At 52.4% G+C, this 11,552-nt stretch overlaps 1 long non-coding RNA gene across 1 annotated transcript; it reads right to left on the bottom strand.

Annotated features, from left to right (window-relative positions):
* Window positions 1–8,114: 8,114 nt before the first annotated feature.
* Window positions 8,115–9,639, bottom strand: LOC134160700 (uncharacterized). The gene is made up of 2 exons (XR_009963660.1): window positions 8,628–9,639; window positions 8,115–8,263 (listed from the first exon to the last, which is right to left on the bottom strand). It is a non-coding gene; the product is annotated as an uncharacterized LOC134160700 (long non-coding RNA).
* Window positions 9,640–11,552: the final 1,913 nt, after the last annotated feature.

Consider the following 11,552-nt stretch of genomic DNA (forward strand, 5'->3'; position numbering starts at 1 on the left):
TGTGTTGCTGTCCTCGAGGCAGCATGAGCAGGGGCTTTGGGTGGTTCCATCACAGCTGGCATGCAGTGCTATTGGATGCCCAGCATATGCTGGCACCGAAGGAGGAAGCAGTGGTCTCACTGCTGTCTCCAACTGGCTTTTCCACAGGGAACCCCACCTGAGTGTACAGGGGAGGTGAGTGGTGCATGAGCCCTGCGTCAGCACACATCAAGGGTGCCATGGGAAACATGGGCGATGGGGGCAGGAGCTAGGCCGTGGTACAAGCCACGTCCCACCAGATGGCAGGGCCCAGCAGCTCTCAGAGGCTGCAATGGAGGGTGCCTTCAGGAAGTCATAGAATCATAGAATCATAGAATAGTTAGGGTTGGAAAGGACCTTAAGACCGTCTAGTTCCAGCCCCCCTGCCATGGGCAGGGACACCTCACACCAAACCATGCCTCCCAAGGCTCTGTCCAACCTGGTCTTGAACACTGCCAGGGATGGAGCATTCACAACCTCCCTGGGCAACCCATTCCAGTGCCTCACCACCTTTACAGTAAAGAACTTCCTCCTTATATCCAATCTACACTTCCCCTGTTTAAGTTTTAACCCGTTACCCCTTGTCCTGTCACTACAGTAAATGGTCTCTCCTGCACCTGCTACTGGTGCACAGCTCTGCAGGACATCACAGCAGCGTGGGCTGCCCATGCCAGGGCTAAGCCATCCTGCTCCTGGGCCCCCTGCAAGCAGCACCGTGTCGTGGCAGCACAGTTGGCTCCAGGGGGGCTGGAGACAGGCACAGCAATGCCACCATCAGCAGACACACAGGTCAGCACTATGGAGGGGCCATTTCTGCACCAGCAGCCATGGTCACTGGCTTCCCTCCCTCACTGCAGCCCAACACTGTGGCCAGTTCTGCCAAATCCCTGCAGGGGTGCAGCATCAGGGACACACTTTCCACGCCACCAGGTGACAGAAGAGCTGCATTTTTAAGGGCGCCCAGGGCATGAAGTGCAGATGACCAGGACTAAACCAAGGCCAAAAGAAACCCCAAAACCTTGCCAGCTGCCAACTTCCAGTGAGACTGGTTTTGCAGCACAGGGCAAGTTCCATGGAGCGGCTGGTCCTGCACCCCGCATGGTCATAGCAGCCCATGAAGAGTTTGGGCCAGGCACAGACCCATTCTCCTGATGACAGCAGCAGCTGCAGCCATGTCACTTCTGCATCCAGGTCCCTGCTGAACTGAGCGTGGTCCCATGTTAACGTCTTTGCTAAATGACATCTGAAGTCTGCTAAGAGAGTCGACTTCTCTAATGCAGATGGATGCTCTGAGAAACTGCCACCAGGCTTAGGCTGTGCCAGCAGTGGTGAAGGGTTAAGTCCATCAGCGCTTAAACTACAAATGTGGAGCCCATTCTCTCCTCCAAGCTCGTTAACAATGTACACCTGATGATCTAAAGCACTAGAGAGTCATTTTAATTAACGCTCTGCCAGAGGGGATGTGGTGGAGACACTGATTTCACTCCAATGACTTTCTATTTTGGTATATTGCAGAATTGGTGCATTAGTTCCCCCGGCTAACATGGTAAGCTAATCCAACTACAGCAGTGTGGGCACTGCCTGGCTCCAGTGGCTTCATGCCCCTGCAGCACACAGCTGTCATCCTCATCCCACCATCACAGCGCAGGTTGCACTGCAGAAGTGACAGACAAAGCCCCACACCACAGGGCCCATCGTCGTGCCCAGTGGGGCCAGCGGCCACACATCCACCTGTGCCCAGCATCCTGCCTCGGGGAAGGCACCAGCGTGAGCTGCAGTGACACAGCTCCGGGTCTCCTGCAGCCTCTGCTGTGATGGAAGAGAGACTTCATGCTGCACCCCAGAGAAAAGAGAGCGGTACCTATAAATGGTATTGTGCTGTTGGTTAGATGGTAGCATGATGTTACTTAATTAATGTTTTAATACCCTAGGCATCTTCTGTGCCATATAATTCATATTGATTCTGCTGTGAGCATGTTCAGTTAAAAAGACTCTCTTTCCTAAGCAAACTTTCAATTATATTGAATTGTCACAGCGAAAAAGGGCCTTTTCTCAGCATGGGGGAGGGTATTCTCTGCCAAACCACTGCTGGCCAGGCCGAGCACAGACCTGTCCTTAACTGCGAGCTGTGGACCCCTGGCTGCCTGCAGCACATCACAGGGATGAGGGGCCTCAGGTCACTGGGGCTTTGCTGCTCCTGGCCAGCCCACTGTGAGCTGAGCAGGGACTGAAGGATGGGCTGGATCTACATGGGTTGAAGTCATGCCTTTGAGGATCACTGCTGTTTTCTGAACGTTTGCTGGTTTGGTCTCCATGTCCTGTTTTGCAGGGCTTTGCACACGTGGGCCATCTGGGCTTCCTGGAGACTTGCGTCCCCCCTTTCCCATAGGATTCCAGAAGCCCCATCTGATGCACTCGTGTCTCCAGAAGTGATGGGTCTCTGCTGAAAACAGGCCAGTGGGGATAAACCCTGCCATGCCGAGTCATGGGGTGGTTCCTGGCACCTCCTGATGCTATGGTGCTGAACACACCAGGGCTTGCAGGGAGGTGAAAGCCAAATCAGAACTGACACAAAATTATTAGCAGGGCAGAAACAAGGAAAAGGCCCCCTTCCTCCCATAATCAGGTTAATGTGTGCATGGAATGCTGAGTGTTTTGGCAAAGCAGCACCTTTTCTTTCTAAAGCAGAAATTCAGTTTCCATTAAATGGAGCTGTATCCCTCCAGCTTCAGCAGTGCCTCTGAGCAGCAAAAGGGGTGAGGGACAAGGACATGGGCTGTGACCAGCCTCCCAGTGTGTGCCATTGTCCTGATGTGCCCTGTGCAGCTGGAGAGGGCCCCCTGCGTGCCCACGGCAAGGGAGGGCCCAGGGGACAGATCCCTTCTGCCAGGGCACCCCTGGCTCCAGCATGGTCACGTATCTCAACAGCATCAAGGGGATGCAGGGAGTCAGTGATGCCCCACACAGGAGCGAGTCCATGCATTAGGGGCCTTACCTCATCCTTGCAGGGCTTTGTGGAGCTGGGACTCAGCTCCAGGCATCCAGGCAGCTTCTAGAAGGAAGCCTGCAAAGCTCCAGCTGTTCATGGGACCCTGTCACAGCAAATGGGGCCAAGCAGCCAGGAAATGTACCATGGATCCAGTGCCCTCAACAGCACTGTGCACAGCAGCACCGGCCCCCAGCACACCTCCAAGGTGGGGGTGAGTGTTTTCTCTGCACCCTCGATGGTAGCAGCGAAGGCGGTGGCTGTGTGCATCTTGTTGCCTCTCGCCACCTCCCGCTGCAGTGTCCCAGGGACAGCTCTGTAGGAGCAGGTTCCAGACCTGCTGTGCTGGCCAGGAGCACTGTCCCTGCAGTGCAGGAGCATGGCCATGCACAGGGCTGGATGGCACAACCATCACAGCCCAGCCTTGCTGGGGACCTGCACATCCCTATCCTGTGCTGGCTGCCTCCCTGGCCAGCTCTGCTTCTTTGGGCTCCTGCTTTCCAACGGCACCAAGAACAAGGTCTTGGGGAAGGACCGCAGGGAGGTGCTGGCAAAATTTGTAAGGATATGTTTGCTTCCAGCAACAGAATACCTTGGCATCCTAGAAGGATAACGTGCCTGCGAGCAGAGGGCCATGGTGCGTCAACTCAGCCACGTGCATCGCAGCAGCAGGCAGCTGCCAGCTTTGTCACCAGTCCCTGCCACAGTGCCACAGCCTCATGCCATCCCTCAAGCCTAGCCCTGCTGAGCCTGTTGTGCCCAGGATGGGGGCACATGAAGGCTTCTCCCTGCACAGGCTCCTCTATGAGGAAGGCTTTATTAAAGATCTCTGTCTTTTTTTTTTTTTAATAATGAGGCAAAGATAAAAATTCTGTATTTTCATTACTCCCTATTTTCACAGCCCACTGAACAAAAACACAAAGCGCTTCTCTTGCTGCCCCTTGCTCCCTGGCCCTGCCTCTTTCTCCCATGGAGTTCAATTAAAGAAAGGCGAAAATTGAAGCTGTTGTACGCAAGGCGATTGCAACATGCATATTTGATTTTTATGATGGATCTAAATTGCTGAATAAGGCCATGGAACAAAGGGAGACTGCGGCTTCCTGCCCATCACAGCCAGCCAGCCACTGCAGAACAAAAGCGGCAGCCATTAGGGGCTCAGCAGGGAGACACATTATATAAATGACTTTGTTTCTCTGCCTGTTCCCCCCCACGGGGTGCTCTGGACAGGGTTGGGGGCGCCTGATTTGCACGTCCTGGGGAGAGCTGGGTCTGGGGCACAGCCGCTGTAGTCGCAATGTGGAGAGAGCCAAGCTGGCCCAGCACAGGTCCCGTGGCCACACCAGGGCTGCCAGGTACGGGACACATCCTGCCAGGGCTGAGCAGTGCCACGGGGACGGAGTGCATGGACCCATCAGCAGCTGCAGCCCTCCCTGGTGCCTCAGCATGAGGACAAGGATCTGCCATCTCTTTCCCCTGGTGCCATGCGCAAATGGGGAACAAAGAGGTGCAGGGCTGTACCCTTCTGCCCCTCCTGCACAGCTGTGGGTGCCTGGGTGCTGGTGCTGGACAACGGCAGGTCCCTGGGTGCCAGTGTTGGGCCACACAGCGCTGCAGGAACTGTGGCCTCCATGGTCCCTGGGTTAACTAGGGATGCAGGAGGCCTGTGCCAGCGGCTGAGCCTTCATCAGACCGTGATGGCCCCGTCACCACGGGGACACCCTCAGGTGTTTGGTGACACGTCCCTTACCAGTGCATTTGGCAGCCCAGGCTGCTTTGTGGCAAGTGTCACTGGCTGGATGTCCCTTAGTAGGTCAGAGGGAGCTGCCTAGGCCAAGTGTCGGTGCAGCACCAGCACGCTGAGAGGACACATGGCCAGCACGAGGCAAGATGCCTTGAGGTCCCACAGACATCGGTGCAGTGCGTGCCAGGTGGTAGGGCTTACACCCAGCCAGGGAGCTGATGCTCTGATCTCCCGCTCGGAGAAACCACCTTTTATGTTTAGTAAGAGACATTCATTAGGGAAGCTTCAGGCACAAGATCTGCGATTCCTCAGTCTGCAGGGGAAAGTGCTTGACAAGGACAGGATCTGGTTAGGATCAGACTGGGTCGGGGAACAGGTTTCCTCGAAGCCAGCAAGGGGAAGAGCTGGGTTCATGCCAGCAATGCTACAGGACTACATGCGGCTCTGCATGGGCAGTGTCTCTGCACGGATGGGCGCTGTGTCCCAGCCTGACGTGCTGTGGTGATCTGGAGACAAACCTCCACAACACACCCGAGTGATGGGCATCTCCATGGAACAGCCGTGTCCCCAGCACAGCCCCCGGTAGCCCATGGCCTGCAATGCTGTGAGGACACAACAGGACGCAAGGATGCCCATCCTGCGCGTCCCAGCCCCAGTGTGACACATCGGATGCGCTGGGAGGATCCCAGCCACAGCCTGTGTGTCACGGCCACCAGCCTCTGAAACACTTAAGCTAAGGTGGACACAAGGGGTGCTGCAAATGTCTCCCCAGGTCCTGCGGGCACAGCAGAGGCTGCCCATGCCATGCTGGTGGCCAGGAGGGCTTCAGTCTTCACTGTGCTGCTGCAGGGGAAGGGCTTGGGGCTGGCCCGCACTGTGCCCTGTTTCACTATGTGAGCTTCTCTGGCTGTGCTGTGGGGTGCTGGAGGGCTGCTTGAACTCAACAACTCCTGGTGCAGATGTGACATACCGACGGAGAAAAGAAAACAACCAGACAGACTGAAAACACGCTTTCCTTCTCTAATGCATCCCCCAGGTCCTCTGCCCGCCATCTCCCCCTCTCTGCTGCACCGGGGAATTGCATGCTCCAGTAACAGCGTCCTAATGGATTTCCCTTACCCCCACTCCTGTGCTTTTGAGGGCGGGAGGGAAGGGCGGCAATGCCACCATGGAGCTGCTGCAGGGCGGAGGGCAGCGGAAGCCCTCCACAGCCGCGGTCCTGCCCTGCCCAGCACCGCTCTCCGCTGGCTGCTGCAGGCGGTTGCGGGTGGAAGGGGTCGTGCCTCGGTTGTGCTGGGAGAGCGCTGGCAGCACCGGCAGCAGGGAGGAAGGGCAGCCGGCGAGGCTGTCGCAGGTCGCACCCTGGGCTGGCTGGGAGGTCACTGCCCAGGGGCAGACCCTCGGCTGCGGCTGCAGGAAGGGCTGCGCAGAGCCTGGGAGCAGCCTGGGAGCCAGAGGGGACGGGGTTAGCTCTGTGAAGTTTCACTTGCGTGACCTTTTTTGCTGTTGGCAGCATCTTCCCCACTGCCACTTCCAGCACTGGGTCAGGTTGTGCTTCCCCTGCTAAGGAGCTAAACTGAGATGCTGTGTGTAAGAAATGGGAAGTGACAAGATATGACCGAAGCATTGGAAATCAATCCAAACTAAATGTGCTTCTTAACTGTAAGTGAACAGTTGAAAACAATCCTCTTTTATAGCCATGGAGATAAATACTCTGTTTTTATTAGGAAAAAATTGCTTTGGACTGAATAAAGTCGTTTGATTAACAAGTCAAAGCAGATGGTTTATTGATGTTTCAGAAAGGAGTTTACAAGGTCTAGTGAAAAAAGAGACCCAGCTCTGAATTAACAAATTACCCTGGTATATGGGACATTGACAGTTCACTGCTAATAGATTTATGGGCTACTGCTGGGTGTTTCGTCCCCATTTGGTTTATTATGATAAAATATTGGGGCAGGGTAACCTATAGCCTCATTGCAATATACTGTATCGACCCCTGACCCTGAGAACCTGACAGCAAACCTATATATTAGATTCTTAATTTGTCTTAATCTAACAGAATCGGCTTCCGTGCTGTAATTATTTTCCAAAGGCAATGGTCTGAGCATGGGAGTGTGTGTGAGATGCCCGTGAAGGTGGATCACTTTGTCCATTGCACTGGACATACAGTTAAACTGCTGAAGACTTAGGAGATCACAGTAGGAACGATGCAGGAGCATCAATGTCCCGTGAAGCAGGACATGGCATTGAGAAAGAGTAAAATTCCCAGGTGCTGTAAATTACTCTCATAAAAAAAATATACCGTGAGGCCCCAGCAGCATGTGAAAGTATGCACAGTTCTTGACTGGAAATGCAGGGAAATGGTGCAACAGAGCCTCTCCTTTTTCTGGAGGTTATTGCAGTCACTTTGCACCCCATGCTCAGGGCCACAGCAGTGTGCTGCAGGCAGCAGAGGGACTGGTGGCTGATACAGGCAGCTCTGGATCCACGGTACCTGAGTCTTCATGTCTGATATTCCAGGATTAAAATGCAGTAATTGCACGGTTCTGTATGAGAGTAGCAGTGCTAATGCTAACAGTTTAGGTATGTGGACTGTCATCTTTCATACTTTGGGGCTAACACTCTGGCTGTAATTATAGGCCAGTCCTGGTGCTCAGAGCTGTTGAATCAGGCTGGATGCAAATCCAGGAGTGCTCACTCCTGTGCCTACACCCAGGTGACAACTACTGACTCCTGAGAACACATTCAGCCTTTAAACACCCTCAGCCCAGGGTAACATGCAATTAGTTGCACGTCATGTCCATCCCCACTCCAGGCAGGCTCTGCCTGCTGCTCTGCCATGGCGCGGTGCTAGGCCCTGCCAGTCAGTGTCAGTGAGGAGAAAAGGGAAGTCTCCGAATTCCCCTCCATTTGCTGAAGCAATTAGTTCTGAGGACCTCCTGTGAACCCTTTCCTTCCTCCTCTTCTCTGATACCTGTGTTAGTTTGTTACCTGACTTCTGCTGCCAGCATGCGTTTACCCGAGCTGCCCTCTGCAATGGCAGCTCAGTGAGAGGAGACAATTAGGAGATGCTACAGCCTGGGACTTGTAATTTTTTGTGCCCAGACAGGGTAGTTGTGGTGCCTGGATCCCAGATCAGAGACACCATGTGAGAGCAGCCTTGGGTCATGCCTGTTCCCTGGCGCTGTGCCGGCCAAGCTTCGTCCTGTGCCCCACAGGGCCTGGGGGAGCAGCAGGGCTGAGGGCGCTTTACAAGGGCCCAGCAGAGAGAACCAGGGCGGATGCTCCAGAGTTGGGGGCTCTGTTCCTTCCCACCTACCCCCAGCCCTGCTAAGCAATAGCTGCACGCACCCAAAGATGACATGGTGATGAATGGGGGACAAATGTGCTTTTTATTGCTTCCACCACACACATGCGCTTTCTCTCTCTTGTTTTGTAAGGGACTGTTGGACTGCTGGATACAGGAATTCGTATGATTTGTTCTGCAGCCATTTCTCCTTTCTCTCCTGTAATAGGATCTGCAGAAATAATTTGAAGAGCTGAAGGTAATTTAGTGTCTTCTTTGCCTTTCTCCCCACACTTCCTATGAGTTCACCAGGTACCCTCTAGATGAACTAATCCTACTGTAAAATATTATTTCTAGGCCTTATTCATCCAATTTATTAACTGTCTGCAGCTTTATTTACCAGGTTCTGGATTAACTCTGAGACCAGTTACTATTCAGAGCTGCTGCTTGCTTCATTGCTGTCTTTCATTCTGTTTATCTTTTCTTAGTAAAGGAGGTTCTGAGACATATACAAACTGTCCTGAGGTTTAGCAGATATCCCAGGAAATCACAGGGCTGTATTTCATCTTCTGTAGTAATTAGTTACTGCCTCACACCTTATGAGAATCACAGCAAACTTTCTTCTACATGCCACTGCTCTCCAGGAAGCAGAATTTTAATATTTTAGTAGCTGACATTACAATTTTCAATCTCACTCCAAATGCAGGGGGTGGAGTTGCTCTGATTTACATAAGTTGAGATCTGCCCCCAAGCACCCACCTGTAATTGTGGCTAGCTCTGATATCACAGATGACCCTGTATGATGGGTTTGGTGCTGTCAGACTAGATCTTGGTGGAGGAGCTGTAGTGGTGATGTATGAACCAGCTGGGGAAGGCAGCAGCATTTCTCCATCCCTTACAAAGGTGCCTGCAATGTTCTAGGGGCTGGAAAGCTGAGAGCAGGAAAGCTGAGAGCCCAGCTGAGGACAAACAGGTAAGTGACTAGAAGAAGAAAATGGTGTGGAGTACTTCAAAATAAAAATGAGCTAGTTCACTGTATGTAGCATGGTAGAAGTGGACCTGTGAGACAGAGTGAAGCAGGATGGAGCAGTGGCATACGATTCAGTTTGGGAGTTACCAGAGGTGCCCTCCCCATGCTTGCATGAGGGCCCTGCAGCCCTGTCCATGGCCAGGGGATGGCTGTGTATTGCACTGGCTGTAGCTGGAGTGCTTCCCCATCCCCACTGGTGCTCTGAGTACCTTGGAGTGAAACTGCTGGCTGAGAAAGAAGCCACTGAACCTGCAGTGCAGAGATGTGATTGCTGGGGACCAAAGCCAATCGAGCTGAGGTCCAGAGATGGGCGTTTGAGGATGCTGAGCTATACCAGAAATGATGAGAATGCCATGCTTTGGCCCTGAGGTGTAATCAGACTCGCATGGGTCTGGCATAGGTCTGGGACCTTCCTCTTCAGGGCAGTGTATGCACAGGGCTGCCCGTCCTGAACACACGCATATCCAGCTTTGCAGTGTCCCAGTGCCACTAAAAGCACAGCATCAGCATGAGCACTTAAGTTTTAAATAGGCAGTTCAGTGCAGTTCAGGCCGTTCATGTGAGTACCCTGCCTCAGCTCACACAAAGCAGCCACTGGCTGGTCATAGAATCATAGAACAGTTAGGGTTAGAAATGACCTTAAGATCATCTCGTTCCACCCCCCTGCCATGGGCAGGGACACCTCACACTAAAACATCTCACCCAGGACTTCGGCCAACCTGGCCTTGAACACTGCCAGGGATGGAGCATTGACAACCTCCCTGGGCAACCCATTCCAGTGCCTCACTGCCTGATCAAGCCAGAGGATCACTTTAGCTGTACAATCAACATATTCTTAAGAAAACACTGGAGACTTTTAAAAGTCATTATAAACACATGCTCTGAATTCACACCATCTTCGTGGGGTCTTACAGCCATAGCGGCTATTCCTTCCTTTGTGTTAGCCCTGCTTCACTCCTGGCAGCCCACTTGCTTGAAAGTATGACAGCTCGCTGCCCTGAGCAGCATTTCTTAGCATATTGGCACCCCCACAACTCAGTGGAAGCCTGACCCATGACAGGGGGCCTACATGCCACCAGAACGCAAGCAAGTCACACCAGGAACAAATATAATGCATTATACAAATAGTATATTGTCAGAAACAAAGCATTTGTGTTAGTAAGGGGTTTGTTGGCTTCTTTTACCATTTTTATTTTTTTCCCCTTCATTTTCTTACTCTCAGAGAGTGGCACCACTAAAACAGAAAGGCTGGTGGTGTTGGCATTAAAGTAGTTAACATGGTAGTCTAATTCTAGGTTCCTGAATGCAGTACCCCATCCTCGCTATTATTCTGTTCTTTTACTTCACCAGTTGTATATTGTCTAATTGTGATTTACTGCATATTTTTCACATAAGTTACTTTAATGGACTCTTTGTCTGGCCTACATTGCATGGTAAAGAGTGCTACGAGGTGTCATATGAATAAGGTTATAAGAAAAATTGAAAAGACTACGAACTATTGTATGAGCTGAGGAATAGCTCGTGTTGTAATGATGCTGACATGCAAGGGGCAGAGTTAAGGGCTGTGTGTAACAGTCTTGACTTCATAGTATTTCTCATCTTGAGTGTAACTGCAACCTTCATGTTTTTGTAATGGATTGTTTTCTAATGGAATTTGAGGGAAATCCGTTCAAAATGGAAAACATTAAGATTCTGGAGCACTACAGATGGGGCTGGGGGAGAGGTGCTCAAAGCATGGTCCATCCTGAGCTGGCTTAAGCTCTGTCTGGCCTGTGTGAATGAGTCGAACGCTCACTTGTCTCTGCCAGTGTGTAGCCAGCTCTTCTGACACTGTGAAAGGCAAGTATAGTCCCTGCTACGGACCCACCATGCGGGAACCATACCATATTGCTTTGTACATCTTGCACCCGTAGTGGCGAGAGAAGGCACATGCAGTGTGTGCAGGGAGGAATGGGCCTGGTAGGCAGCATGGCAGCTGCCAGGATTTTCTCTGCTACCCCTCCAGTGCTCACAGTAAGGTCCCTGTTGTCACCTCACCAGAGGTGACCACCATGGCCAGAGGTGCCATGGTGGCTGCTGAGCCTTCTAGCTGGACTCGATCATGTTGTAATACATGTGTCTCCTTCAACAGTAGGAGCAAGAGGAGCTGTTTGAGAGCTCAGGCCTAAGAAGCATTCACATCATACACCTTGGGTACAGTCCTGGGAGTGTCCAAAGTGGGTCCTGCCTCTAACCTGGACAGACAGTGCTGATGATGGGGCTTGGTATGCTTTTCATTGCCTGTCAGCACCTCTTCTGCCCTGCTTGAGGTCAGATTTGTTGGTCTCCACACCTTCAAGCTTTTTATGCCTCAGTGAGAGAACGGTATGGCAGTGGAGTCGTGCCCTTCAGGGAAAACAGCCAGCATCGTGTGTCTGGCTCTTGCCAGCACATGGAGTTGTGTCACGGGCTCGCAGGCTCACTGCGGTTATCACAGGCTCCTCCAGAAGGG

This window comes from Pezoporus occidentalis, unplaced genomic scaffold (genome assembly GCF_034315485.1).
Source record: "Pezoporus occidentalis ecotype Australia unplaced genomic scaffold, CSIRO_AGI_Poc_V1 ctg163, whole genome shotgun sequence".
Lineage (NCBI taxonomy): Eukaryota > Metazoa > Chordata > Aves > Psittaciformes > Psittacidae > Pezoporus > Pezoporus occidentalis.